Consider the following 26,882-nt stretch of genomic DNA (forward strand, 5'->3'; position numbering starts at 1 on the left):
CACACCCACACCCTCTGTGACCTCAGCGTTCCACCCTCCTGCAGCCCCGCCCGCCCCCCTCCGCCGGTTGCCCTGGGCTACCGAAGCTGCATCCTGGGGCCAGGGGGTTCCCAGGAGGCCAAGGGAAGACACGATGGCCTTCAATGAGTCGCAGAGGCCTTACGTGGCCTTGTGTGGTTGGGCTCACCTCTTACGTTTCAGTGAACTCTGCGAGAGGACAGGGAGCTGCAGCCTCACAGTTGGGCTCCACGGTAAGGTGTGCGGGACAGACCTCAAACTGACCCACGGCATGGAGCAACACCCGCCATCGAGAGGTCTACAAGAGAGCCGCTGCAGCTAGCCCACAGGTCCGAGAAAACTAGATTCTTCTTTATGTAAGTGAGTTTTGGGGAGATTTGTTGCAAAGCATTATCACAGCGAGAGCCGACTAGTACAACATTCTCCAAATCACTGCCATGTCCACGGCTGCCACCGTGCCTACGTGTAAGGCAACTGTGTCCTCGAACTTTGAGAACTCCTGAATGAATTCTCGGTGCCTCTCCAACACAATGTACGTGGCTAAGGTGTCCCCAGATAACTTCACTAACGTACCACCGAGACCGCCCTAAGCTTTCATTAAACGCAATGCGACGCTCTTTCTATTCGTTTTCTGTTTCTACGTAGGTAAAATGCTTTCCGTCAATCTAAAAGGATGGAAAATTGGCACAAAACACTCTGTGCATAGTTGTTTTTCACAAAGGAAAATCACAAACGAAACAGGCATTTCACCGGGTGTAGAGCACTAACGCCCCCTAGTGCCTCTAAATGCCAAGTGAACAGAGGCGCTTAATTAAATATCGAATCCCAGCTCTCTCCGCTTGAGAGGGAGAGCAAGCCATTCTCAAGTGGAGGAGGGATGTTTTCAGCAGCTATCTGCAACATTCTCTGGACCTGGCCACTGTGTAGCTACAAAGAAACCTTTTGTCTGAGGAAACTAACTAAAGAAACTTGGAAGTGGAAAAAGCGAGAAAGAATGAGACAATACCCTTATCTTGGTGACTCATTCACTTATTCGGTCACTTACCAAATCAAATATCCACTACGTGTAGAGAGTACTGTGCTGAAAACCGCACAGAACACGGAGACGTACCCCCATTCGCCGGGAGGTTAGATACCAGAGAGGGAGACAAGATGTAGATTACCTTACGGCAGTTCCGCACCTGTCTTGTTAAACTGTTTACAGCTTCAGGGGAGAGAAGGGATCCAGAAATCGCTTGGATTCTCAGTGAAGTCTTCGCAGAGACGGAGGTGCAAAATAGGTGGACTGGAAGAAACAAAAAAATTAACCTCGTGGGTAGATATGAAACGGAGCAGAGGTGCCCAGATATTTAGACCCCGTTCTTTCTTGAAACGTCTAGAAAGTGAAACTGAAGCCAAATTACGGAGGGCCTGGAGTGTCAGTCTTAGGAGCTTGGCCGTACGGGGTTGACAGCGGGTGCCACGGACGGCTCGGAAGAGGGCAAGGGCATAACCCAAGAGCCCTGGGAGGTGTAGGAGAGGTCGCAGCGAGGGAGGTAGAAAGGCATGCGATTCTCCGAAGCAGTCACCGTAACCCAGGTGTAAACTCATAAACGGTAGACGCGGAGTAAGGGCGACACAGACGGCAGGGAGGAGTACGAGGGACACTAGAAAGGAAAACGGTCGGGGCTTCACCAGGGATTGGGTGCATTCCTTTCTCCCTCTAACAGAGGTTATCAGTAACCGGGCTAGTCGCTGGGAATCAAGAGTAAGCAAAACAGGCGTGATCTCTTCTTCCTCACGGACCACGGGGTAAACTTACCTACCTGAAACTGGATGCGAAAGGCGATGACGGCCATAAGCGAGAGGTGCGTGGTGTCACGTGAGCTACGGTAGGGAGACGAGATGAGTTGAGTAGGTAAGGGGACGCTTTCTTGACCAAGTGACACCTGAGAAGACATGAGAAGGGTGAGGCGGCATCAGTCAGCTGCAAACTAAACAGAGGGACACTTCCTGCAGAGGGGCAGCACGGGCAATGCGCCATTGTAAGTATGCAGGCCTGAGAGGAGGCCACTGTGGGCAGGATGATTGAGAATGAAAGGAAGGAGCTGCAAGACGAGGCCGCAGAGATCACGCTCCACCCTGCCCAGGGGATGCCCTGCCCTGCGGACTAGCACACCCAGAGAGAGAGTACCAGTGCACAGCCAGATGACAAGCCTGCTCGAGGATGCAAGCCAACGCTGCTTCTTTCACCAAGAAAGTCTTGCCTGGTAAACTAAACAGCGTATCCATAGAGCGGACACGTGATTTACATTCTGAAGCAGGCGCCCCGCCTTACGGAACGGCGACGGTTCTCAGGGGGGCCGGGCAGGAGCCGCTCCGCGCGTCTGTCCCAGGGACCCACCCGCCTGCGGGACCTCCGGCCGCCTCGCAGGAAGCTACGACGCCCAGTCCCACGGCTACCTGTGCAGCGAGGTGTACTCCGCGGACGCGTGCCACACACACTTCAAGAGGGAGGGCGGCCTGAGTGGCAAGGCGAGAGGCCGGCCTGCCGCGCAGACCAAGAAGGCGCTCTTCGGCCTGGGCCTAGGTGCTTGCGCCGCCCCCCTGGGCCTACCGGGCTCTGAGGGCCCTGCCCTGGACCCCCAGTCCCCCACCCACGCCCTTGGTTCAGTCACAGCAGAGGTGGCCACACCCACACCCTCTGTGACCTCAGCGTTCCACCCTCCTGCAGCCCCGCCCGCCCCCCTCCGCCGGTTGCCCTGGGCTACCGAAGCTGCATCCTGGGGCCAGGGGGTTCCCAGGAGGCCAAGGGAAGACACGATTGCCTTCAATGAGTCGCAGAGGCCTTACGTGGCCTTGTGTGGTTGGGCTCACCTCTTACGTTTCAGTGAACTCTGCGAGAGGACAGGGACCTGCAGCCTCACAGTTGGGCTCCACGGTAAGGTGTGCGGGACAGACCTCAAACTGACCCACGGCATGGAACAACACCCGCCATCGAGAGGTCTACAAGAGAGCCGCTGCAGCTAGCCCACAGGTCCGAGAAAACTAGATTCTTCTTTATGTAAGTGAGTTTTGGGGAGATTTGTTGCAAAGCATTATCACAGCGAGAGCCGACTAGTACAACATTCTCCAAATCACTGCCATGTCCACGGCTGCCACCGTGCCTACGTGTAAGGCAACCGTGTCCTCGAACTTTGAGAACTCCTGAATGAATTCTCGGTGCCTCTCCAACACAATGTACGTGGCTAAGGTGTCCCCAGATAACTTCACTAACGTACCACCGAGACCGCCCTAAGCTTTCATTAAACGCAATGCGACGCTCTTTCTATTCGTTTTCTGTTTCTACGTAGGTAAAATGCTTTCCGTCAATCTAAAAGGATGGAAAATTGGCACAAAACACTCTGTGCATAGTTGTTTTTCACAAAGGAAAATCACAAACGAAACAGGCATTTCACCGGGTGTAGAGCACTAACGCCCCCTAGTGCCTCTAAATGCCAAGTGAACAGAGGCGCTTAATTAAATATCGAATCCCAGCTCTCTCCGCTTGAGAGGGAGAGCAAGCCATTCTCAAGTGGAGGAGGGATGTTTTCAGCAGCTATCTGCAACATTCTCTGGACCTGGCCACTGTGTAGCTACAAAGAAACCTTTTGTCTGAGGAAACTAACTAAAGAAACTTGGAAGTGGAAAAAGCGAGAAAGAATGAGACAATACCCTTATCTTGGTGACTCATTCACTTATTCGGTCACTTACCAAATCAAATATCCACTACGTGTAGAGAGTACTGTGCTGAAAACCGCACAGGACACGGAGACGTACCCCCATTCGCAGGGAGGTTAGATACCAGAGAGGGAGACAAGATGTAGATTACCTTACGGCAGTTCCGCACCTGTCTTGTTAAACTGTTTACAGCTTCAGGGGAGAGAAGGGATCCAGAAATCGCTTGGATTCTCAGTGAAGTCTTCGCAGAGACGGAGGTGCAAAATAGGTGGACTGGAAGAAACAAAAAAATTAACCTCGTGGGTAGATATGAAACGGAGCAGAGGTGCACAGATATTTAGACCCCGTTCTTTCTTGAAACGTCTAGAAAGTGAAACTGAAGCCAAATTACGGAGGGCCTGGAGTGTCAGTCTTAGGAGCTTGGCCGTACGGGGTTGACAGCGGGTGCCACGGACGGCTCGGAAGAGGGCAAGGGCATAACCCAAGAGCCCTGGGAGGTGTAGGAGAGGTCGCAGCGAGGGAGGTAGAAAGGCATGCGATTCTCCGAAGCAGTCACCGTAACCCAGGTGTAAACTCATAAACGGTAGACGCGGAGTAAGGGCGACACAGACGGCAGGGAGGAGTACGAGGGACACTAGAAAGGAAAACGGTCGGGGCTTCACCAGGGATTGGGTGCATTCCTTTCTCCCTCTAACAGAGGTTATCAGTAACCGGGCTAGTCGCTGGGAATCAAGAGTAAGCAAAACAGGCGTGATCTCTTCTTCCTCACGGACCACGGGGTAAACTTACCTACCTGAAACTGGATGCGAAAGGCGATGACGGCCATAAGCGAGAGGTGCGTGGTGTCACGTGAGCTACGGTAGGGAGACGAGATGAGTTGAGTAGGTAAGGGGACGCTTTCTTGACCAAGTGACACCTGAGAAGACATGAGAAGGGTGAGGCGGCATCAGTCAGCTGCAAACTAAACAGAGGGACACTTCCTGCAGAGGGGCAGCACGGGCAATGCGCCATTGTAAGTATGCAGGCCTGAGAGGAGGCCACTGTGGGCAGGATGATTGAGAATGAAAGGAAGGAGCTGCAAGACGAGGCCGCAGAGATCACGCTCCACCCTGCCCAGGGGATGCCCTGCCCTGCGGACTAGCACACCCAGAGAGAGAGTACCAGTGCACAGCCAGATGACAAGCCTGCTCGAGGATGCAAGCCAACGCTGCTTCTTTCACCAAGAAAGTCTTGCCTGGTAAACTAAACAGCGTATCCATAGAGCGGACCCGTGATTTACATTCTGAAGCAGGCGCCCCGCCTTACGGAACGGCGACGGTTCTCAGGGGGGCCGGGCAGGAGCCGCTCCGCGCGTCTGTCCCAGGGACCCACCCGCCTGCGGGACCTCCGGCCGCCTCGCAGGAAGCTACGACGCCCAGTCCCACGGCTACCTGTGCAGCGAGGTGTACTCCGCGGACGCGTGCCACACACACTTCAAGAGGGAGGGCGGCCTGAGTGGCAAGGCGAGAGGCCGGCCTGCCGCGCAGACCAAGAAGGCGCTCTTCGGCCTGGGCCTAGGTGCTTGCGCCGCCCCCCTGGGCCTACCGGGCTCTGAGGGCCCTGCCCTGGACCCCCAGCCCCCCACCCACGCCCTTGGTTCAGTCACAGCAGAGGTGACCACACCCACACCCTCTGTGACCTCAGCGTTCCACCCTCCTGCAGCCCCGCCCGCCCCCCTCCGCCGGTTGCCCTGGGCTACCGAAGCTGCATCCTGGGGCCAGGGGGTTCCCAGGAGGCCAAGGGAAGACACGATGGCCTTCAATGAGTCGCAGAGGCCTTACGTGGCCTTGTGTGGTTGGGCTCACCTCTTACGTTTCAGTGAACTCTGCGAGAGGACAGGGACCTGCAGCCTCACAGTTGGGCTCCACGGTAAGGTGTGCGGGACAGACCTCAAACTGACCCACGGCATGGAGCAACACCCGCCATCGAGAGGTCTACAAGAGAGCCGCTGCAGCTAGCCCACAGGTCCGAGAAAACTAGATTCTTCTTTATGTAAGTGAGTTTTGGGGAGATTTGTTGCAAAGCATTATCACAGCGAGAGCCGACTAGTACAACATTCTCCAAATCACTGCCATGTCCACGGCTGCCACCGTGCCTACGTGTAAGGCAACTGTGTCCTCGAACTTTGAGAACTCCTGAATGAATTCTCGGTGCCTCTCCAACACAATGTACGTGGCTAAGGTGTCCCCAGATAACTTCACTAACGTACCACCGAGACCGCCCTAAGCTTTCAGTAAGCGCAATGCGACGCTCTTTCTATTCGTTTTCTGTTTCTACGTAGGTAAAATGCTTTCCGTCAATCTAAAAGGATGGAAAATTGGCACAAAACACTCTGTGCATAGTTGTTTTTCACAAAGGAAAATCACAAACGAAACAGGCATTTCACCGGGTGTAGAGCACTAACGCCCCCTAGTGCCTCTAAATGCCAAGTGAACAGAGGCGCTTAATTAAATATCGAATCCCAGCTCTCTCCGCTTGAGAGGGAGAGCAAGCCATTCTCAAGTGGAGGAGGGATGTTTTCAGCAGCTATCTGCAACATTCTCTGGACCTGGCCACTGTGTAGCTACAAAGAAACCTTTTGTCTGAGGAAACTAACTAAAGAAACTTGGAAGTGGAAAAAGCGAGAAAGAATGAGACAATACCCTTATCTTGGTGACTCATTCACTTATTCGGTCACTTACCAAATCAAATATCCACTACGTGTAGAGAGTACTGTGCTGAACACCGCACAGAACACGGAGACGTACCCCCATTCGCAGGGAGGTTAGATACCAGAGAGGGAGACAAGATGTAGATTACCTTACGGCAGTTCCGCACCTGTCTTGTTAAACTGTTTACAGCTTCAGGGGAGAGAAGGGATCCAGAAATGGCTTGGATTCTCAGTGAAGTCTTCGCAGAGACGGAGGTGCAAAATAGGTGGACTGGAAGAAACAAAAAAATTAACCTCGTGGGTAGATATGAAACGGAGCAGAGGTGCACAGATATTTAGACCCCGTTCTTTCTTGAAACGTCTAGAAAGTGAAACTGAAGCCAAATTACGGAGGGCCTGGAGTGTCAGTCTTAGGAGCTTGGCCGTACGGGGTTGACAGCGGGTGCCACGGACGGCTCGGAAGAGGGCAAGGGCATAACCCAAGAGCCCTGGGAGGTGTAGGAGAGGTCGCAGCGAGGGAGGTAGAAAGGCATGCGATTCTCCGAAGCAGTCACCGTAACCCAGGTGTAAACTCATAAACGGTAGACGCGGAGTAAGGGCGACACAGACGGCAGGGAGGAGTACGAGGGACACTAGAAAGGAAAACGGTCGGGGCTTCACCAGGGATTGGGTGCATTCCTTTCTCCCTCTAACAGAGGTTATCAGTAACCGGGCTAGTCGCTGGGAATCAAGAGTAAGCAAAACAGGCGTGATCTCTTCTTCCTCACGGACCACGGGGTAAACTTACCTACCTGAAACTGGATGCGAAAGGCGATGACGGCCATAAGCGAGAGGTGCGTGGTGTCACGTGAGCTACGGTAGGGAGACGAGATGAGTTGAGTAGGTAAGGGGACGCTTTCTTGACCAAGTGACACCTGAGAAGACATGAGAAGGGTGAGGCGGCATCAGTCAGCTGCAAACTAAACAGAGGGACACTTCCTGCAGAGGGGCAGCACGGGCAATGCGCCGTTGTAAGTATGCAGGCCTGAGAGGAGGCCACTGTGGGCAGGATGATTGAGAATGAAAGGAAGGAGCTGCAAGACGAGGCCGCAGAGATCACGCTCCACCCTGCCCAGGGGATGCCCTGCCCTGCGGACTAGCACACCCAGAGAGAGAGTACCAGTGCACAGCCAGATGACAAGCCTGCTCGACGATGCAAGCCAACGCTGCTTCTTTCACCAAGAAAGTCTTGCCTGGTAAACTAAACAGCGTATCCATAGAGCGGACACGTGATTTACATTCTGAAGCAGGCGCCCCGCCTTACGGAACGGCGACGGTTCTCAGGGGGGCCGGGCAGGAGCCGCTCCGCACGTCTGTCCCAGGGACCCACCCGCCTGCGGGACCTCCGGCCGCCTCGCAGGAAGCTACGACGCCCAGTCCCACGGCTACCTGTGCAGCGAGGTGTACTCCGCGGACGCGTGCCACACACACTTCAAGAGGGAGGGCGGCCTGAGTGGCAAGGCGAGAGGCCGGCCTGCCGCGCAGACCAAGAAGGCGCTCTTCGGCCTGGGCCTAGGTGCTTGCGCCGCCCCCCTGGGCCTACCGGGCTCTGAGGGCCCTGCCCTGGACCCCCAGCCCCCCACCCACGCCCTTGGTTCAGTCACAGCAGAGGTGGCCACACCCACACCCTCTGTGACCTCAGCGTTCCACCCTCCTGCAGCCCCGCCCGCCCCCCTCCACCGGTTGCCCTGGGCTACCGAAGCTGCATCCTGGGGCCAGGGGGTTCCCAGGAGGCCAAGGGAAGACACGATTGCCTTCAATGAGTCGCAGAGGCCTTACGTGGCCTTGTGTGGTTGGGCTCACCTCTTACGTTTCAGTGAACTCTGCGAGAGGACAGGGACCTGCAGCCTCACAGTTGGGCTCCACGGTAAGGTGTGCGGGACAGACCTCAAACTGACCCACGGCATGGAACAACACCCGCCATCGAGAGGTCTACAAGAGAGCCGCTGCAGCTAGCCCACAGGTCCGAGAAAACTAGATTCTTCTTTATGTAAGTGAGTTTTGGGGAGATTTGTTGCAAAGCATTATCACAGCGAGAGCCGACTAGTACAACATTCTCCAAATCACTGCCATGTCCACGGCTGCCACCGTGCCTACGTGTAAGGCAACCGTGTCCTCGAACTTTGAGAACTCCTGAATGAATTCTCGGTGCCTCTCCAACACAATGTACGTGGCTAAGGTGTCCCCAGATAACTTCACTAACGTACCACCGAGACCGCCCTAAGCTTTCAGTAAGCGCAATGCGACGCTCTTTCTATTCGTTTTCTGTTTCTACGTAGGTAAAATGCTTTCCGTCAATCTAAAAGGATGGAAAATTGGCACAAAACACTCTGTGCATAGTTGTTTTTCACAAAGGAAAATCACAAACGAAACAGGCATTTCACCGGGTGTAGAGCACTAACGCCCCCTAGTGCCTCTAAATGCCAAGTGAACAGAGGCGCTTAATTAAATATCGAATCCCAGCTCTCTCCGCTTGAGAGGGAGAGCAAGCCATTCTCAAGTGGAGGAGGGATGTTTTCAGCAGCTATCTGCAACATTCTCTGGACCTGGCCACTGTGTAGCTACAAAGAAACCTTTTGTCTGAGGAAACTAACTAAAGAAACTTGGAAGTGGAAAAAGCGAGAAAGAATGAGACAATACCCTTATCTTGGTGACTCATTCACTTATTCGGTCACTTACCAAATCAAATATCCACTACGTGTAGAGAGTACTGTGCTGAAAACCGCACAGGACACGGAGACGTACCCCCATTCGCAGGGAGGTTAGATACCAGAGAGGGAGACAAGATGTAGATTACCTTACGGCAGTTCCGCACCTGTCTTGTTAAACTGTTTACAGCTTCAGGGGAGAGAAGGGATCCAGAAATCGCTTGGATTCTCAGTGAAGTCTTCGCAGAGACGGAGGTGCAAAATAGGTGGACTGGAAGAAACAAAAAAATTAACCTCGTGGGTAGATATGAAACGGAGCAGAGGTGCACAGATATTTAGACCCCGTTCTTTCTTGAAACGTCTAGAAAGTGAAACTGAAGCCAAATTACGGAGGGCCTGGAGTGTCAGTCTTAGGAGCTTGGCCGTACGGGGTTGACAGCGGGTGCCACGGACGGCTCGGAAGAGGGCAAGGGCATAACCCAAGAGCCCTGGGAGGTGTAGGAGAGGTCGCAGCGAGGGAGGTAGAAAGGCATGCGATTCTCCGAAGCAGTCACCGTAACCCAGGTGTAAACTCATAAACGGTAGACGCGGAGTAAGGGCGACACAGACGGCAGGGAGGAGTACGAGGGACACTAGAAAGGAAAACGGTCGGGGCTTCACCAGGGATTGGGTGCATTCCTTTCTCCCTCTAACAGAGGTTATCAGTAACCGGGCTAGTCGCTGGGAATCAAGAGTAAGCAAAACAGGCGTGATCTCTTCTTCCTCACGGGCCACGGGGTAAACTTACCTACCTGAAACTGGATGCGAAAGGCGATGACGGCCATAAGCGAGAGGTGCGTGGTGTCACGTGAGCTACGGTAGGGAGACGAGATGAGTTGAGTAGGTAAGGGGACGCTTTCTTGACCAAGTGACACCTGAGAAGAGATGAGAAGGGTGAGGCGGCATCAGTCAGCTGCAAACTAAACAGAGGGACACTTCCTGCAGAGGGGCAGCACGGGCAATGCGCCGTTGTAAGTATGCAGGCCTGAGAGGAGGCCACTGTGGGCAGGATGATTGAGAATGAAAGGAAGGAGCTGCAAGACGAGGCCGCAGAGATCACGCTCCACCCTGCCCAGGGGATGCCCTGCCCTGCGGACTAGCACACCCAGAGAGAGAGTACCAGTGCACAGCCAGATGACAAGCCTGCTCGAGGATGCAAGCCAACGCTGCTTCTTTCACCAAGAAAGTCTTGCCTGGTAAACTAAACAGCGTATCCATAGAGCGGACACGTGATTTACATTCTGAAGCAGGCGCCCCGCCTTACGGAACGGCGACGGTTCTCAGGGGGGCCGGGCAGGAGCCGCTCCGCGCGTCTGTCCCAGGGACCCACCCGCCTGCGGGACCTCCGGCCGCCTCGCAGGAAGCTACGACGCCCAGTCCCACGGCTACCTGTGCAGCGAGGTGTACTCCGCGGACGCGTGCCACACACACTTCAAGAGGGAGGGCGGCCTGAGTGGCAAGGCGAGAGGCCGGCCTGCCGCGCAGACCAAGAAGGCGCTCTTCGGCCTGGGCCTAGGTGCTTGCGCCGCCCCCCTGGGCCTACCGGGCTCTGAGGGCCCTGCCCTGGACCCCCAGTCCCCCACCCACGCCCTTGGTTCAGTCACAGCAGAGGTGGCCACACCCACACCCTCTGTGACCTCAGCGTTCCACCCTCCTGCAGCCCCGCCCGCCCCCCTCCGCCGGTTGCCCTGGGCTACCGAAGCTGCATCCTGGGGCCAGGGGGTTCCCAGGAGGCCAAGGGAAGACACGATGGCCTTCAATGAGTCGCAGAGGCCTTACGTGGCCTTGTGTGGTTGGGCTCACCTCTTACGTTTCAGTGAACTCTGCGAGAGGACAGGGAGCTGCAGCCTCACAGTTGGGCTCCACGGTAAGGTGTGCGGGACAGACCTCAAACTGACCCACGGCATGGAGCAACACCCGCCATCGAGAGGTCTACAAGAGAGCCGCTGCAGCTAGCCCACAGGTCCGAGAAAACTAGATTCTTCTTTATGTAAGTGAGTTTTGGGGAGATTTGTTGCAAAGCATTATCACAGCGAGAGCCGACTAGTACAACATTCTCCAAATCACTGCCATGTCCACGGCTGCCACCGTGCCTACGTGTAAGGCAACTGTGTCCTCGAACTTTGAGAACTCCTGAATGAATTCTCGGTGCCTCTCCAACACAATGTACGTGGCTAAGGTGTCCCCAGATAACTTCACTAACGTACCACCGAGACCGCCCTAAGCTTTCATTAAACGCAATGCGACGCTCTTTCTATTCGTTTTCTGTTTCTACGTAGGTAAAATGCTTTCCGTCAATCTAAAAGGATGGAAAATTGGCACAAAACACTCTGTGCATAGTTGTTTTTCACAAAGGAAAATCACAAACGAAACAGGCATTTCACCGGGTGTAGAGCACTAACGCCCCCTAGTGCCTCTAAATGCCAAGTGAACAGAGGCGCTTAATTAAATATCGAATCCCAGCTCTCTCCGCTTGAGAGGGAGAGCAAGCCATTCTCAAGTGGAGGAGGGATGTTTTCAGCAGCTATCTGCAACATTCTCTGGACCTGGCCACTGTGTAGCTACAAAGAAACCTTTTGTCTGAGGAAACTAACTAAAGAAACTTGGAAGTGGAAAAAGCGAGAAAGAATGAGACAATACCCTTATCTTGGTGACTCATTCACTTATTCGGTCACTTACCAAATCAAATATCCACTACGTGTAGAGAGTACTGTGCTGAAAACCGCACAGAACACGGAGACGTACCCCCATTCGCCGGGAGGTTAGATACCAGAGAGGGAGACAAGATGTAGATTACCTTACGGCAGTTCCGCACCTGTCTTGTTAAACTGTTTACAGCTTCAGGGGAGAGAAGGGATCCAGAAATCGCTTGGATTCTCAGTGAAGTCTTCGCAGAGACGGAGGTGCAAAATAGGTGGACTGGAAGAAACAAAAAAATTAACCTCGTGGGTAGATATGAAACGGAGCAGAGGTGCCCAGATATTTAGACCCCGTTCTTTCTTGAAACGTCTAGAAAGTGAAACTGAAGCCAAATTACGGAGGGCCTGGAGTGTCAGTCTTAGGAGCTTGGCCGTACGGGGTTGACAGCGGGTGCCACGGACGGCTCGGAAGAGGGCAAGGGCATAACCCAAGAGCCCTGGGAGGTGTAGGAGAGGTCGCAGCGAGGGAGGTAGAAAGGCATGCGATTCTCCGAAGCAGTCACCGTAACCCAGGTGTAAACTCATAAACGGTAGACGCGGAGTAAGGGCGACACAGACGGCAGGGAGGAGTACGAGGGACACTAGAAAGGAAAACGGTCGGGGCTTCACCAGGGATTGGGTGCATTCCTTTCTCCCTCTAACAGAGGTTATCAGTAACCGGGCTAGTCGCTGGGAATCAAGAGTAAGCAAAACAGGCGTGATCTCTTCTTCCTCACGGACCACGGGGTAAACTTACCTACCTGAAACTGGATGCGAAAGGCGATGACGGCCATAAGCGAGAGGTGCGTGGTGTCACGTGAGCTACGGTAGGGAGACGAGATGAGTTGAGTAGGTAAGGGGACGCTTTCTTGACCAAGTGACACCTGAGAAGACATGAGAAGGGTGAGGCGGCATCAGTCAGCTGCAAACTAAACAGAGGGACACTTCCTGCAGAGGGGCAGCACGGGCAATGCGCCATTGTAAGTATGCAGGCCTGAGAGGAGGCCACTGTGGGCAGGATGATTGAGAATGAAAGGAAGGAGCTGCAAGACGAGGCCGCAGAGATCACGCTCCACCCTGCCCAGGGGATGCCCTGCCCTGCGGACTAGCACACCCAGAGAGAGAGTACCAGTGCACAGCCAGATGACAAGCCTGCTCGAGGATGCAAGCCAACGCTGCTTCTTTCACCAAGAAAGTCTTGCCTGGTAAACTAAACAGCGTATCCATAGAGCGGACACGTGATTTACATTCTGAAGCAGGCGCCCCGCCTTACGGAACGGCGACGGTTCTCAGGGGGGCCGGGCAGGAGCCGCTCCGCGCGTCTGTCCCAGGGACCCACCCGCCTGCGGGACCTCCGGCCGCCTCGCAGGAAGCTACGACGCCCAGTCCCACGGCTACCTGTGCAGCGAGGTGTACTCCGCGGACGCGTGCCACACACACTTCAAGAGGGAGGGCGGCCTGAGTGGCAAGGCGAGAGGCCGGCCTGCCGCGCAGACCAAGAAGGCGCTCTTCGGCCTGGGCCTAGGTGCTTGCGCCGCCCCCCTGGGCCTACCGGGCTCTGAGGGCCCTGCCCTGGACCCCCAGTCCCCCACCCACGCCCTTGGTTCAGTCACAGCAGAGGTGGCCACACCCACACCCTCTGTGACCTCAGCGTTCCACCCTCCTGCAGCCCCGCCCGCCCCCCTCCGCCGGTTGCCCTGGGCTACCGAAGCTGCATCCTGGGGCCAGGGGGTTCCCAGGAGGCCAAGGGAAGACACGATTGCCTTCAATGAGTCGCAGAGGCCTTACGTGGCCTTGTGTGGTTGGGCTCACCTCTTACGTTTCAGTGAACTCTGCGAGAGGACAGGGACCTGCAGCCTCACAGTTGGGCTCCACGGTAAGGTGTGCGGGACAGACCTCAAACTGACCCACGGCATGGAACAACACCCGCCATCGAGAGGTCTACAAGAGAGCCGCTGCAGCTAGCCCACAGGTCCGAGAAAACTAGATTCTTCTTTATGTAAGTGAGTTTTGGGGAGATTTGTTGCAAAGCATTATCACAGCGAGAGCCGACTAGTACAACATTCTCCAAATCACTGCCATGTCCACGGCTGCCACCGTGCCTACGTGTAAGGCAACCGTGTCCTCGAACTTTGAGAACTCCTGAATGAATTCTCGGTGCCTCTCCAACACAATGTACGTGGCTAAGGTGTCCCCAGATAACTTCACTAACGTACCACCGAGACCGCCCTAAGCTTTCATTAAACGCAATGCGACGCTCTTTCTATTCGTTTTCTGTTTCTACGTAGGTAAAATGCTTTCCGTCAATCTAAAAGGATGGAAAATTGGCACAAAACACTCTGTGCATAGTTGTTTTTCACAAAGGAAAATCACAAACGAAACAGGCATTTCACCGGGTGTAGAGCACTAACGCCCCCTAGTGCCTCTAAATGCCAAGTGAACAGAGGCGCTTAATTAAATATCGAATCCCAGCTCTCTCCGCTTGAGAGGGAGAGCAAGCCATTCTCAAGTGGAGGAGGGATGTTTTCAGCAGCTATCTGCAACATTCTCTGGACCTGGCCACTGTGTAGCTACAAAGAAACCTTTTGTCTGAGGAAACTAACTAAAGAAACTTGGAAGTGGAAAAAGCGAGAAAGAATGAGACAATACCCTTATCTTGGTGACTCATTCACTTATTCGGTCACTTACCAAATCAAATATCCACTACGTGTAGAGAGTACTGTGCTGAAAACCGCACAGGACACGGAGACGTACCCCCATTCGCAGGGAGGTTAGATACCAGAGAGGGAGACAAGATGTAGATTACCTTACGGCAGTTCCGCACCTGTCTTGTTAAACTGTTTACAGCTTCAGGGGAGAGAAGGGATCCAGAAATCGCTTGGATTCTCAGTGAAGTCTTCGCAGAGACGGAGGTGCAAAATAGGTGGACTGGAAGAAACAAAAAAATTAACCTCGTGGGTAGATATGAAACGGAGCAGAGGTGCACAGATATTTAGACCCCGTTCTTTCTTGAAACGTCTAGAAAGTGAAACTGAAGCCAAATTACGGAGGGCCTGGAGTGTCAGTCTTAGGAGCTTGGCCGTACGGGGTTGACAGCGGGTGCCACGGACGGCTCGGAAGAGGGCAAGGGCATAACCCAAGAGCCCTGGGAGGTGTAGGAGAGGTCGCAGCGAGGGAGGTAGAAAGGCATGCGATTCTCCGAAGCAGTCACCGTAACCCAGGTGTAAACTCATAAACGGTAGACGCGGAGTAAGGGCGACACAGACGGCAGGGAGGAGTACGAGGGACACTAGAAAGGAAAACGGTCGGGGCTTCACCAGGGATTGGGTGCATTCCTTTCTCCCTCTAACAGAGGTTATCAGTAACCGGGCTAGTCGCTGGGAATCAAGAGTAAGCAAAACAGGCGTGATCTCTTCTTCCTCACGGACCACGGGGTAAACTTACCTACCTGAAACTGGATGCGAAAGGCGATGACGGCCATAAGCGAGAGGTGCGTGGTGTCACGTGAGCTACGGTAGGGAGACGAGATGAGTTGAGTAGGTAAGGGGACGCTTTCTTGACCAAGTGACACCTGAGAAGACATGAGAAGGGTGAGGCGGCATCAGTCAGCTGCAAACTAAACAGAGGGACACTTCCTGCAGAGGGGCAGCACGGGCAATGCGCCATTGTAAGTATGCAGGCCTGAGAGGAGGCCACTGTGGGCAGGATGATTGAGAATGAAAGGAAGGAGCTGCAAGACGAGGCCGCAGAGATCACGCTCCACCCTGCCCAGGGGATGCCCTGCCCTGCGGACTAGCACACCCAGAGAGAGAGTACCAGTGCACAGCCAGATGACAAGCCTGCTCGAGGATGCAAGCCAACGCTGCTTCTTTCACCAAGAAAGTCTTGCCTGGTAAACTAAACAGCGTATCCATAGAGCGGACCCGTGATTTACATTCTGAAGCAGGCGCCCCGCCTTACGGAACGGCGACGGTTCTCAGGGGGGCCGGGCAGGAGCCGCTCCGCGCGTCTGTCCCAGGGACCCACCCGCCTGCGGGACCTCCGGCCGCCTCGCAGGAAGCTACGACGCCCAGTCCCACGGCTACCTGTGCAGCGAGGTGTACTCCGCGGACGCGTGCCACACACACTTCAAGAGGGAGGGCGGCCTGAGTGGCAAGGCGAGAGGCCGGCCTGCCGCGCAGACCAAGAAGGCGCTCTTCGGCCTGGGCCTAGGTGCTTGCGCCGCCCCCCTGGGCCTACCGGGCTCTGAGGGCCCTGCCCTGGACCCCCAGCCCCCCACCCACGCCCTTGGTTCAGTCACAGCAGAGGTGACCACACCCACACCCTCTGTGACCTCAGCGTTCCACCCTCCTGCAGCCCCGCCCGCCCCCCTCCGCCGGTTGCCCTGGGCTACCGAAGCTGCATCCTGGGGCCAGGGGGTTCCCAGGAGGCCAAGGGAAGACACGATGGCCTTCAATGAGTCGCAGAGGCCTTACGTGGCCTTGTGTGGTTGGGCTCACCTCTTACGTTTCAGTGAACTCTGCGAGAGGACAGGGACCTGCAGCCTCACAGTTGGGCTCCACGGTAAGGTGTGCGGGACAGACCTCAAACTGACCCACGGCATGGAGCAACACCCGCCATCGAGAGGTCTACAAGAGAGCCGCTGCAGCTAGCCCACAGGTCCGAGAAAACTAGATTCTTCTTTATGTAAGTGAGTTTTGGGGAGATTTGTTGCAAAGCATTATCACAGCGAGAGCCGACTAGTACAACATTCTCCAAATCACTGCCATGTCCACGGCTGCCACCGTGCCTACGTGTAAGGCAACTGTGTCCTCGAACTTTGAGAACTCCTGAATGAATTCTCGGTGCCTCTCCAACACAATGTACGTGGCTAAGGTGTCCCCAGATAACTTCACTAACGTACCACCGAGACCGCCCTAAGCTTTCAGTAAGCGCAATGCGACGCTCTTTCTATTCGTTTTCTGTTTCTACGTAGGTAAAATGCTTTCCGTCAATCTAAAAGGATGGAAAATTGGCACAAAACACTCTGTGCATAGTTGTTTTTCACAAAGGAAAATCACAAACGAAACAGGCATTTCACCGGGTGTAGAGCACTAACGCCCCCTAGTGCCTCTAAATGCCAAGTGAACAGAGGCGCTTAATTAAATATCGAATCCCAGCTCTCTCCGCTTGAGAGGGAGAGCAAGCCATTCTCAAGTGGAGGAGGGATGTTTTCAGCAGCTATCTGCAACATTCTCTGGACCTGGCCACTGTGTAGCTACAAAGAAACCTTTTGTCTGAGGAAACTAACTAAAGAAACTTGGAAGTGGAAAAAGCGAGAAAGAATGAGACAATACCCTTATCTTGGTGACTCATTCACTTATTCGGTCACTTACCAAATCAAATATCCACTACGTGTAGAGAGTACTGTGCTGAACACCGCACAGAACACGGAGACGTACCCCCATTCGCAGGGAGGTTAGATACCAGAGAGGGAGACAAGATGTAGATTACCTTACGGCAGTTCCGCACCTGTCTTGTTAAACTGTTTACAGCTTCAGGGGAGAGAAGGGATCCAGAAATGGCTTGGATTCTCAGTGAAGTCTTCGCAGAGACGGAGGTGCAAAATAGGTGGACTGGAAGAAACAAAAAAATTAACCTCGTGGGTAGATATGAAACGGAGCAGAGGTGCACAGATATTTAGACCCCGTTCTTTCTTGAAACGTCTAGAAAGTGAAACTGAAGCCAAATTACGGAGGGCCTGGAGTGTCAGTCTTAGGAGCTTGGCCGTACGGGGTTGACAGCGGGTGCCACGGACGGCTCGGAAGAGGGCAAGGGCATAACCCAAGAGCCCTGGGAGGTGTAGGAGAGGTCGCAGCGAGGGAGGTAGAAAGGCATGCGATTCTCCGAAGCAGTCACCGTAACCCAGGTGTAAACTCATAAACGGTAGACGCGGAGTAAGGGCGACACAGACGGCAGGGAGGAGTACGAGGGACACTAGAAAGGAAAACGGTCGGGGCTTCACCAGGGATTGGGTGCATTCCTTTCTCCCTCTAACAGAGGTTATCAGTAACCGGGCTAGTCGCTGGGAATCAAGAGTAAGCAAAACAGGCGTGATCTCTTCTTCCTCACGGACCACGGGGTAAACTTACCTACCTGAAACTGGATGCGAAAGGCGATGACGGCCATAAGCGAGAGGTGCGTGGTGTCACGTGAGCTACGGTAGGGAGACGAGATGAGTTGAGTAGGTAAGGGGACGCTTTCTTGACCAAGTGACACCTGAGAAGACATGAGAAGGGTGAGGCGGCATCAGTCAGCTGCAAACTAAACAGAGGGACACTTCCTGCAGAGGGGCAGCACGGGCAATGCGCCGTTGTAAGTATGCAGGCCTGAGAGGAGGCCACTGTGGGCAGGATGATTGAGAATGAAAGGAAGGAGCTGCAAGACGAGGCCGCAGAGATCACGCTCCACCCTGCCCAGGGGATGCCCTGCCCTGCGGACTAGCACACCCAGAGAGAGAGTACCAGTGCACAGCCAGATGACAAGCCTGCTCGACGATGCAAGCCAACGCTGCTTCTTTCACCAAGAAAGTCTTGCCTGGTAAACTAAACAGCGTATCCATAGAGCGGACACGTGATTTACATTCTGAAGCAGGCGCCCCGCCTTACGGAACGGCGACGGTTCTCAGGGGGGCCGGGCAGGAGCCGCTCCGCACGTCTGTCCCAGGGACCCACCCGCCTGCGGGACCTCCGGCCGCCTCGCAGGAAGCTACGACGCCCAGTCCCACGGCTACCTGTGCAGCGAGGTGTACTCCGCGGACGCGTGCCACACACACTTCAAGAGGGAGGGCGGCCTGAGTGGCAAGGCGAGAGGCCGGCCTGCCGCGCAGACCAAGAAGGCGCTCTTCGGCCTGGGCCTAGGTGCTTGCGCCGCCCCCCTGGGCCTACCGGGCTCTGAGGGCCCTGCCCTGGACCCCCAGCCCCCCACCCACGCCCTTGGTTCAGTCACAGCAGAGGTGGCCACACCCACACCCTCTGTGACCTCAGCGTTCCACCCTCCTGCAGCCCCGCCCGCCCCCCTCCACCGGTTGCCCTGGGCTACCGAAGCTGCATCCTGGGGCCAGGGGGTTCCCAGGAGGCCAAGGGAAGACACGATTGCCTTCAATGAGTCGCAGAGGCCTTACGTGGCCTTGTGTGGTTGGGCTCACCTCTTACGTTTCAGTGAACTCTGCGAGAGGACAGGGACCTGCAGCCTCACAGTTGGGCTCCACGGTAAGGTGTGCGGGACAGACCTCAAACTGACCCACGGCATGGAACAACACCCGCCATCGAGAGGTCTACAAGAGAGCCGCTGCAGCTAGCCCACAGGTCCGAGAAAACTAGATTCTTCTTTATGTAAGTGAGTTTTGGGGAGATTTGTTGCAAAGCATTATCACAGCGAGAGCCGACTAGTACAACATTCTCCAAATCACTGCCATGTCCACGGCTGCCACCGTGCCTACGTGTAAGGCAACCGTGTCCTCGAACTTTGAGAACTCCTGAATGAATTCTCGGTGCCTCTCCAACACAATGTACGTGGCTAAGGTGTCCCCAGATAACTTCACTAACGTACCACCGAGACCGCCCTAAGCTTTCAGTAAGCGCAATGCGACGCTCTTTCTATTCGTTTTCTGTTTCTACGTAGGTAAAATGCTTTCCGTCAATCTAAAAGGATGGAAAATTGGCACAAAACACTCTGTGCATAGTTGTTTTTCACAAAGGAAAATCACAAACGAAACAGGCATTTCACCGGGTGTAGAGCACTAACGCCCCCTAGTGCCTCTAAATGCCAAGTGAACAGAGGCGCTTAATTAAATATCGAATCCCAGCTCTCTCCGCTTGAGAGGGAGAGCAAGCCATTCTCAAGTGGAGGAGGGATGTTTTCAGCAGCTATCTGCAACATTCTCTGGACCTGGCCACTGTGTAGCTACAAAGAAACCTTTTGTCTGAGGAAACTAACTAAAGAAACTTGGAAGTGGAAAAAGCGAGAAAGAATGAGACAATACCCTTATCTTGGTGACTCATTCACTTATTCGGTCACTTACCAAATCAAATATCCACTACGTGTAGAGAGTACTGTGCTGAAAACCGCACAGGACACGGAGACGTACCCCCATTCGCAGGGAGGTTAGATACCAGAGAGGGAGACAAGATGTAGATTACCTTACGGCAGTTCCGCACCTGTCTTGTTAAACTGTTTACAGCTTCAGGGGAGAGAAGGGATCCAGAAATCGCTTGGATTCTCAGTGAAGTCTTCGCAGAGACGGAGGTGCAAAATAGGTGGACTGGAAGAAACAAAAAAATTAACCTCGTGGGTAGATATGAAACGGAGCAGAGGTGCACAGATATTTAGACCCCGTTCTTTCTTGAAACGTCTAGAAAGTGAAACTGAAGCCAAATTACGGAGGGCCTGGAGTGTCAGTCTTAGGAGCTTGGCCGTACGGGGTTGACAGCGGGTGCCACGGACGGCTCGGAAGAGGGCAAGGGCATAACCCAAGAGCCCTGGGAGGTGTAGGAGAGGTCGCAGCGAGGGAGGTAGAAAGGCATGCGATTCTCCGAAGCAGTCACCGTAACCCAGGTGTAAACTCATAAACGGTAGACGCGGAGTAAGGGCGACACAGACGGCAGGGAGGAGTACGAGGGACACTAGAAAGGAAAACGGTCGGGGCTTCACCAGGGATTGGGTGCATTCCTTTCTCCCTCTAACAGAGGTTATCAGTAACCGGGCTAGTCGCTGGGAATCAAGAGTAAGCAAAACAGGCGTGATCTCTTCTTCCTCACGGACCACGGGGTAAACTTACCTACCTGAAACTGGATGCGAAAGGCGATGACGGCCATAAGCGAGAGGTGCGTGGTGTCACGTGAGCTACGGTAGGGAGACGAGATGAGTTGAGTAGGTAAGGGGACGCTTTCTTGACCAAGTGACACCTGAGAAGAGATGAGAAGGGTGAGGCGGCATCAGTCAGCTGCAAACTAAACAGAGGGACACTTCCTGCAGAGGGGCAGCACGGGCAATGCGCCGTTGTAAGTATGCAGGCCTGAGAGGAGGCCACTGTGGGCAGGATGATTGAGAATGAAAGGAAGGAGCTGCAAGACGAGGCCGCAGAGATCACGCTCCACCCTGCCCAGGGGATGCCCTGCCCTGCGGACTAGCACACCCAGAGAGAGAGTACCAGTGCACAGCCAGATGACAAGCCTGCTCGAGGATGCAAGCCAACGCTGCTTCTTTCACCAAGAAAGTCTTGCCTGGTAAACTAAACAGCGTATCCATAGAGCGGACACGTGATTTACATTCTGAAGCAGGCGCCCCGCCTTACGGAACGGCGACGGTTCTCAGGGGGGCCGGGCAGGAGCCGCTCCGCGCGTCTGTCCCAGGGACCCACCCGCCTGCGGGACCTCCGGCCGCCTCGCAGGAAGCTACGACGCCCAGTCCCACGGCTACCTGTGCAGCGAGGTGTACTCCGCGGACGCGTGCCACACACACTTCAAGAGGGAGGGCGGCCTGAGTGGCAAGGCGAGAGGCCGGCCTGCCGCGCAGACCAAGAAGGCGCTCTTCGGCCTGGGCCTAGGTGCTTGCGCCGCCCCCCTGGGCCTACCGGGCTCTGAGGGCCCTGCCCTGGACCCCCAGTCCCCCACCCACGCCCTTGGTTCAGTCACAGCAGAGGTGGCCACACCCACACCCTCTGTGACCTCAGCGTTCCACCCTCCTGCAGCCCCGCCCGCCCCCCTCCACCGGTTGCCCTGGGCTACCGAAGCTGCATCCTGGGGCCAGGAGGTTCCCAGGAGGCCAAGGGAAGACACGATTGCCTTCAATGAGTCGCAGAGGCCTTACGTGGCCTTGTGTGGTTGGGCTCACCTCTTACGTTTCAGTGAACTCTGCGAGAGGACAGGGACCTGCAGCCTCACAGTTGGGCTCCACGGTAAGGTGTGCGGGACAGACCTCAAACTGACCCACGGCATGGAACAACACCCGCCATCGAGAGGTCTACAAGAGAGCCGCTGCAGCTAGCCCACAGGTCCGAGAAAACTAGATTCTTCTTTATGTAAGTGAGTTTTGGGGAGATTTGTTGCAAAGCATTATCACAGCGAGAGCCGACTAGTACAACATTCTCCAAATCACTGCCATGTCCACGGCTGCCACCGTGCCTACGTGTAAGGCAACCGTGTCCTCGAACTTTGAGAACTCCTGAATGAATTCTCGGTGCCTCTCCAACACAATGTACGTGGCTAAGGTGTCCCCAGATAACTTCACTAACGTACCACCGAGACCGCCCTAAGCTTTCATTAAACGCAATGCGACGCTCTTTCTATTCGTTTTCTGTTTCTACGTAGGTAAAATGCTTTCCGTCAATCTAAAAGGATGGAAAATTGGCACAAAACACTCTGTGCATAGTTGTTTTTCACAAAGGAAAATCACAAACGAAACAGGCATTTCACCGGGTGTAGAGCACTAACGCCCCCTAGTGCCTCTAAATGCCAAGTGAACAGAGGCGCTTAATTAAATATCGAATCCCAGCTCTCTCCGCTTGAGAGGGAGAGCAAGCCATTCTCAAGTGGAGGAGGGATGTTTTCAGCAGCTATCTGCAACATTCTCTGGACCTGGCCACTGTGTAGCTACAAAGAAACCTTTTGTCTGAGGAAACTAACTAAAGAAACTTGGAAGTGGAAAAAGCGAGAAAGAATGAGACAATACCCTTATCTTGGTGACTCATTCACTTATTCGGTCACTTACCAAATCAAATATCCACTACGTGTAGAGAGTACTGTGCTGAAAACCGCACAGGACACGGAGACGTACCCCCATTCGCAGGGAGGTTAGATACCAGAGAGGGAGACAAGATGTAGATTACCTTACGGCAGTTCCGCACCTGTCTTGTTAAACTGTTTACAGCTTCAGGGGAGAGAAGGGATCCAGAAATCGCTTGGATTCTCAGTGAAGTCTTCGCAGAGACGGAGGTGCAAAATAGGTGGACTGGAAGAAACAAAAAAATTAACCTCGTGGGTAGATATGAAACGGAGCAGAGGTGCACAGATATTTAGACCCCGTTCTTTCTTGAAACGTCTAGAAAGTGAAACTGAAGCCAAATTACGGAGGGCCTGGAGTGTCAGTCTTAGGAGCTTGGCCGTACGGGGTTGACAGCGGGTGCCACGGACGGCTCGGAAGAGGGCAAGGGCATAACCCAAGAGCCCTGGGAGGTGTAGGAGAGGTCACAGCGAGGGAGGTAGAAAGGCATGCGATTCTCCGAAGCAGTCACCGTAACCCAGGTGTAAACTCATAAACGGTAGACGCGGAGTAAGGGCGACACAGACGGCAGGGAGGAGTACGAGGGACACTAGAAAGGAAAACGGTCGGGGCTTCACCAGGGATTGGGTGCATTCCTTTCTCCCTCTAACAGAGGTTATCAGTAACCGGGCTAGTCGCTGGGAATCATGAGTAAGCAAAACAGGCGTGATCTCTTCTTCCTCACGGACCACGGGGTAAACTTACCTACCTGAAACTGGATGCGAAAGGCGATGACGGCCATAAGCGAGAGGTGCGTGGTGTCACGTGAGCTACGGTAGGGAGACGAGATGAGTTGAGTAGGTAAGGGGACGCTTTCTTGACCAAGTGACACCTGAGAAGACATGAGAAGGGTGAGGCGGCATCAGTCAGCTGCAAACTAAACAGAGGGACACTTCCTGCAGAGGGGCAGCACGGGCAATGCGCCGTTGTAAGTATGCAGGCCTGAGAGGAGGCCACTGTGGGCAGGATGATTGAGAATGAAAGGAAGGAGCTGCAAGACGAGGCCGCAGAGATCACGCTCCACCCTGCCCAGGGGATGCCCTGCCCTGCGGACTAGCACACCCAGAGAGAGAGTACCAGTGCACAGCCAGATGAGAAGCCTGCTCGACGATGCAAGCCAACGCTGCTTCTTTCACCAAGAAAGTCTTGCCTGGTAAACTAAACAGCGTATCCATAGAGCGGACACGTGATTTACATTCTGAAGCAGGCGCCCCGCCTTACGGAACGGCGACGGTTCTCAGGGGGGCCGGGCAGGAGCCGCTCCGCGCGTCTGTCCCAGGGACCCACCCGCCTGCGGGACCTCCGGCCGCCTCGCAGGAAGCTACGACGCCCAGTCCCACGGCTACCTGTGCAGCGAGGTGTACTCCGCGGACGCGTGCCACACACACTTCAAGAGGGAGGGCGGCCTGAGTGGCAAGGCGAGAGGCCGGCCTGCCGCGCAGACCAAGAAGGCGCTCTTCGGCCTGGGCCTAGGTGCTTGCGCCGCCCCCCTGGGCCTACCGGGCTCTGAGGGCCCTGCCCTGGACCCCCAGCCCCCCACCCACGCCCTTGGTTCAGTCACAGCAGAGGTGACCACACCCACACCCTCTGTGACCTCAGCGTTCCACCCTCCTGCAGCCCCGCCCGCCCCCCTCCGCCGGTTGCCCTGGGCTACCGAAGCTGCATCCTGGGGCCAGGGGGTTCCCAGGAGGCCAAGGGAAGACACGATGGCCTTCAATGAGTCGCAGAGGCCTTACGTGGCCTTGTGTGGTTGGGCTCACCTCTTACGTTTCAGTGAACTCTGCGAGAGGACAGGGACCTGCAGCCTCACAGTTGGGCTCCACGGTAAGGTGTGCGGGACAGACCTCAAACTGACCCACGGCATGGAGCAACACCCGCCATCGAGAGGTCTACAAGAGAGCCGCTGCAGCTAGCCCACAGGTCCGAGAAAACTAGATTCTTCTTTATGTAAGTGAGTTTTGGGGAGATTTGTTGCAAAGCATTATCACAGCGAGAGCCGACTAGTACAACATTCTCCAAATCACTGCCATGTCCACGGCTGCCACCGTGCCTACGTGTAAGGCAACTGTGTCCTCGAACTTTGAGAACTCCTGAATGAATTCTCGGTGCCTCTCCAACACAATGTACGTGGCTAAGGTGTCCCCAGATAACTTCACTAACGTACCACCGAGACCGCCCTAAGCTTTCAGTAAGCACAATGCGACGCTCTTTCTATTCGTTTTCTGTTTCTACGTAGGTAAAATGCTTTCCGTCAATCTAAAAGGATGGAAAATTGGCACAAAACACTCTGTGCATAGTTGTTTTTCACAAAGGAAAATCACAAACGAAACAGGCATTTCACCGGGTGTAGAGCACTAACGCCCCCTAGTGCCTCTAAATGCCAAGTGAACAGAGGCGCTTAATTAAATATCGAATCCCAGCTCTCTCCGCTTGAGAGGGAGAGCAAGCCATTCTCAAGTGGAGGAGGGATGTTTTCAGCAGCTATCTGCAACATTCTCTGGACCTGGCCACTGTGTAGCTACAAAGAAACCTTTTGTCTGAGGAAACTAACTAAAGAAACTTGGAAGTGGAAAAAGCGAGAAAGAATGAGACAATACCCTTATCTTGGTGACTCATTCACTTATTCGGTCACTTACCAAATCAAATATCCACTACGTGTAGAGAGTACTGTGCTGAAAACCGCACAGAACACGGAGACGTACCCCCATTCGCCGGGAGGTTAGATACCAGAGAGGGAGACAAGATGTAGATTACCTTACGGCAGTTCCGCACCTGTCTTGTTAAACTGTTTACAGCTTCAGGGGAGAGAAGGGATCCAGAAATCGCTTGGATTCTCAGTGAAGTCTTCGCAGAGACGGAGGTGCAAAATAGGTGGACTGGAAGAAACAAAAAAATTAACCTCGTGGGTAGATATGAAACGGAGCAGAGGTGCCCAGATATTTAGACCCCGTTCTTTCTTGAAACGTCTAGAAAGTGAAACTGAAGCCAAATTACGGAGGGCCTGGAGTGTCAGTCTTAGGAGCTTGGCCGTACGGGGTTGACAGCGGGTGCCACGGACGGCTCGGAAGAGGGCAAGGGCATAACCCAAGAGCCCTGGGAGGTGTAGGAGAGGTCGCAGCGAGGGAGGTAGAAAGGCATGCGATTCTCCGAAGCAGTCACCGTAACCCAGGTGTAAACTCATAAACGGTAGACGCGGAGTAAGGGCGACACAGACGGCAGGGAGGAGTACGAGGGACACTAGAAAGGAAAACGGTCGGGGCTTCACCAGGGATTGGGTGCATTCCTTTCTCCCTCTAACAGAGGTTATCAGTAACCGGGCTAGTCGCTGGGAATCAAGAGTAAGCAAAACAGGCGTGATCTCTTCTTCCTCACGGGCCACGGGGTAAACTTACCTACCTGAAACTGGATGCGAAAGGCGATGACGGCCATAAGCGAGAGGTGCGTGGTGTCACGTGAGCTACGGTAGGGAGACGAGATGAGTTGAGTAGGTAAGGGGACGCTTTCTTGACCAAGTGACACCTGAGAAGACATGAGAAGGGTGAGGCGGCATCAGTCAGCTGCAAACTAAACAGAGGGACACTTCCTGCAGAGGGGCAGCACGGGCAATGCGCCGTTGTAAGTATGCAGGCCTGAGAGGAGGCCACTGTGGGCAGGATGATTGAGAATGAAAGGAAGGAGCTGCAAGACGAGGCCGCAGAGATCACGCTCCACCCTGCCCAGGGGATGCCCTGCCCTGCGGACTAGCACACCCAGAGAGAGAGTACCAGTGCACAGCCAGATGACAAGCCTGCTCGAGGATGCAAGCCAACGCTGCTTCTTTCACCAAGAAAGTCTTGCCTGGTAAACTAAACAGCGTATCCATAGAGCGGACACGTGATTTACATTCTGAAGCAGGCGCCCCGCCTTACGGAACGGCGACGGTTCTCAGGGGGGCCGGGCAGGAGCCGCTCCGCGCGTCTGTCCCAGGGACCCACCCGCCTGCGGGACCTCCGGCCGCCTCGCAGGAAGCTACGACGCCCAGTCCCACGGCTACCTGTGCAGCGAGGTGTACTCCGCGGACGCGTGCCACACACACTTCAAGAGGGAGGGCGGCCTGAGTGGCAAGGCGAGAGGCCGGCCTGCCGCGCAGACCAAGAAGGCGCTCTTCGGCCTGGGCCTAGGTGCTTGCGCCGCCCCCCTGGGCCTACCGGGCTCTGAGGGCCCTGCCCTGGACCCCCAGTCCCCCACCCACGCCCTTGGTTCAGTCACAGCAGAGGTGGCCACACCCACACC

This window comes from Leucopleurus acutus, assembly GCF_964270905.1.
Source record: "Leucopleurus acutus genome assembly, chromosome: 2".
Classification (NCBI taxonomy): Eukaryota; Metazoa; Chordata; class Mammalia; order Artiodactyla; family Delphinidae; genus Leucopleurus; species Leucopleurus acutus.